Below are 4,481 nucleotides of genomic sequence, written 5' to 3' on the forward strand. Positions count from 1 at the left end.
ACAGAAGCATGATCCTTTTGTAACAGATACTGTCTTCCAAGGTATGGCTGATTTAAATCTATTCTTCTCCATACATTTTGCTGAGCAAATGCAAGACCAAGAAAAAAATAATCTATTGAAATAATTTTGCAAAGAATAACTTCACGGTTCCTGATATGGCATCTAAGGAGAGTCTTAAGAGAGAAGATAATAGCGGAGCATTTTTTGCTTTCCTCTTAGCATCTTTTTATCAAAATCTATCTTTGAAGTTAGAATTGAATGAACCAAAAAGAAATGGAGTGCTTATTTTTCTCGGCACTTTAGACACAAGCAGAATTTCAAGATAAAAGAAAAAAGAAAAAAAGTATAGCCAAATATTTGTGATCACAGCTTCTTGGACTGGTTTTCTGGAGACAGTATACATTAGATTTGTCCTCATTAAAATAGATGTTGTTTCATGGCCACCAAATGCAAGAGGAAAGTTTAATGGACTCACTTGGCCAATAATAGTATGATAGGAAAAATGACAAATAATATTTAGTGAATTACTTTGACTAATTATGTTGCCAGAACAAAGAAGGAAAATATAATTCAAAGTGAATTGACTTAAAAGTATGAAGAAAAAGTAGTGAAGAGAGATAAGAGCAAACATAGAGGATTGTTTTCTCTCCAATGGAGTAATGAGTTCTTGATCTTTTTTCTTCCATTCTATCTTCACAAACTATCAATTGTGGCTCAGGACTGAAGTATCCAGTTCCGACAAAGAGAACTCACAGAAGAAAGATAATATTTGCAGCAGATGTAGGTGAGTTATAACCTTAGACCATCTATTTAAATCTGTTCAGAATCCTCCCCTACCCCAAACTGCTCTCTTTGAACAGCTTTCTTTGCTTTTCCCAAGACTGCCTTCCATTAACTGCTTAAAATTTTTGAGAGGTCATATTCATACTCTCTAGTGACGGCTATTTGGTTGTGATTTTTGTGTTTTTGTTTGTTGTTGTGCTTTTTAACTGAATTTCAAAAGGTTGTGGTACAATTAAATATATCACTCTAATTATCCAATGCTCCTGGATCACAGTGACTCATGTCATTCTCAACCAACCCCTTCTCCAAGATTTACTTCCGATTTACCACTTCCTTTATCACATGTGTACATTGTACTTGCCCCTTGTTCCATATTTTTTTCTTTCTATGTCTTTAGTACTATTCCTCTCTTGTTTCAACTTACTGCTAGTCATTCTGTTAATCTGTCTGTTAGTACTTTGAAAGATTTATATACATACCATGGAGTTTCAATCCTGCATATACTTGAACTGAGGTCAACTTACATTTCCATAATTCATTCATTTGCAATAACAATTTGCAAGACTGCAGACTTGAAGCACCTAGACATGATTATATTCTCATCCATTTGGAAGATTAATCTTTATTCATCAAGAAAGTTTAAAAATGGCTTAGAATATATTCCTAATTCCAATTTTTATAATTGGCTTTGTACAATGGTATATGATTATTTTATTTTACATGGGATAATACTTTCTACTACCTATAAGTTTTGGAAAAAGAAGAAAATTAAGATTTACTACTATAGAGGAATATGATAGAAATAGAAGACAGATTTTGTTTGTCACATCTCTGATGAGCACTCATATTCAAGATTAAAGTCATATTTCTTTCTATGTTAGACAGATAGGGAAAATATAAAACAATGTATGATAAGGCAACTATTCATGACTTTTTAAAATGTACATTATTAAATGATGAAATTTACTTTATAAGCTGACGTTTGGGGTTTGAAACATGGCAGGCTGATCTATTTATCACATTTCTGGAATGCACCTACTGAACAACACAAATGGTGGGGGCTACTATTTCTACACTTTAATGAATGATTGAACCTGTTTGGCTTTAGGGCTGGATAAATAAATCCACTCTATTGTAACTTGCTCCCTACACTTGAAAAACTTTTAATGTCACTAATTATTATCTACTTATTGAATGTTATTTTGGCAAATGTGATTTTAAAAAGTTTATTTGAAAAGCAATACACTTTCAGGAGATTAAATGTAGGTTATCATTGATTTGAGAATGACAACATTTTTATACCACAGAATCAAATTGTACTAAAGTACCAGTGTTTTGAAGCACTAAGGATCTTCTCAATTAATGGTTTTCTGCATTACATTTGACCTGTAAGTCAAGTTTTCCTGGCCTCAGTAGACCATTTATGGATCTATCCTTCCAGGAACTATTTTTGGGCCAATTTATGCTGGACTGAAATCTTAGATTAATCATTAGGGGAGGGGTATTAAAAATAATCTTCTGACACTGTGATCTTGTTCACTCATATGGGCTTGTCATTTGTAAATTGAGTTTGAATTACAGTAATTTTTCTCAGATTTTGTGAACTCATCCTTCATTTTAAGTTACCTTGCATTTCACAATTACTTGCTGCTAATTCTTGAATCTCAAGGAATTGGGGCCTTGAAATATAAGAAAAGAGAAATTGAGATGCATCTTCAATTACTTTCTGCTGGCATGTTGCATAGGCCTAGCTGAGAAGTCTTGCCCCTGTTATCTGGTGATAACAGTTAACTTGGACATTGGATCCTAGGACCCATGGGTCCTGCAGAAGAATAATATTTTTTAGACATCATATCAGCTAAATTTGGATATAATATTGAGGAATGCTTCAGAAATATGGAGAAAAACAGTTTGGGGCGAGTGAGTTAAAACAATAAACAGAGCAGCAGAGTAAAACCTCCTATAGATTAGAGGAAAACAACATTGTTTCTTTACCATGTGAATTTAGAAGACCATGAACACTTAGAAGGTATCACAAGTTTATACCGAAGACATTTGCATTGACACTTTTTATATTCTAATATTTATTCTAAACTTAATTATTTATATTCCAATTCTACTTATTGGAATAAATATCAATTTATTTGTCAAATTATCAATTAATTATAGTAAGTTTCATTACGTGAAACATGAAATCAGCACATAAATATAAAATATATAACTATATATAATATAATAAAATGGCACATGTTTTGCATTGTTCTGTTGTGGATTGGGCGTCAAAGGCAGCTCTGTTCTAAAGTATTATTTCATTACATTATCTCTACCTCAGTGTTTGGTAGAGTTAGACCTAAAGCTTTACCATTTGTAGATTTACAGCCTGGAGGCAAGATGAGTCATTACCAATTTAAGACCTAATAACAAAGAGAAACATATGGACTTCTGGATCTATAGAAATATTTGGTGATATAAAGGCAGTAGTTTAAGTTCCTACCTGGTTGGAAGGTAGATAGGCCAGGACATTAGGTAATCATGCATATGAACAATTTTTTCACCTTCTTGTCTTTAGCTCCTTTTGAAATGATATGTATAATAAACAATTATATTTTGATAAATTACCTTCTAGTCTGAACACTTTTGTCTGAAATGCTCATCTATATATGATCCCGTGTAACTAAGATTGGTTTTGTTCCAGTAAGACAATCCATGCTGTTAGGATAAGATATTCTGGTTGGTCTATTCCTACATGGAAGAAGGGTAAAGGTTCAGGTAGACATTTGTGCCAGTAAGACATCATTTGGGAAAATTTCAACTGCAGAATTTAGAAGTAGCTTGTAAGCAAGGCTTATTTTGAATCCATTAGTTCTACAAAGCTAACTCAGTTGGATAAATAAGTACTTCAAAAAGCCATTCCCTTTGGACCTAGCTATAAATGCCTCAAAATGAAAAAGACTTAAAATAGTCATTGACAAAAAAATTGAAAATGTGAGCAATCGTCTGAACAATATAATTTTTTCCATTATGCACAGAATTTTAGGGAAATAAGATCAGTACCATTGTTAGGAACATTAAGGTTTCCTTGTTACAAATAGGCACCCAAGGATATAAGCCTGTATAAAGATTGCATCATTAAATTGCATACTTCAATTTAGAAGACACTACATGCTTCAGCAGCACGTATACCCAAATTGCAACAATACAGAGATTAACATGGCAATTGCACAGGATGATATGAAAATTTGTGAAGTATTCCATATTTTTCATTCTTCAGATGCAAGAAATGAAAAACAGTTATTAAAAAGTTGATTACAAAATTACAAGTGTAATAATACATGTAATTCATATAATTAAAAGTTATTTTCACATCAGTGTACTAAATCTTCAAATTAGTGAAGTCTTTACATAGCATAATATTTAAAAAACTTTTGAAATTAGACAACATTACCATTTTATCCAAAAGAAATATAATATAAGGACCTAGGAAAAAAGGAATTTTACACTGTTTCTATATCGAATGCAATCTGAAAAGACACATTTATTAATGAGCCTAAATGTTATAAAACAATGTAGAATTCCAATATTATATCTATGAGAGAATAAAATAGATTATGGACATTATACAAACATAGAAGATAGAATATTTTAAAAATATACTTTTTCAGACAAACACCAGAAATATGTTCAGTTTCTATACTACT

At 31.7% G+C, this 4,481-nt stretch overlaps 1 pseudogene; it reads left to right on the forward strand.

Annotated features, from left to right (window-relative positions):
* The first annotated feature begins 3,945 nt into the window (after nucleotides 1-3,945).
* LOC138803116 (U6 spliceosomal RNA) lies at nucleotides 3,946-4,044 on the forward strand (annotated as a pseudogene).
* The last annotated feature ends 437 nt before the right edge of the window (nucleotides 4,045-4,481 follow it).

Source organism: Dipodomys merriami, unplaced genomic scaffold (assembly GCF_024711535.1).
Source record: "Dipodomys merriami isolate MVZ:Mamm:240054 unplaced genomic scaffold, mDipMer1.0.p SCAF_334, whole genome shotgun sequence".
In the NCBI taxonomy this organism is placed as follows: Eukaryota; Metazoa; Chordata; class Mammalia; order Rodentia; family Heteromyidae; genus Dipodomys; species Dipodomys merriami.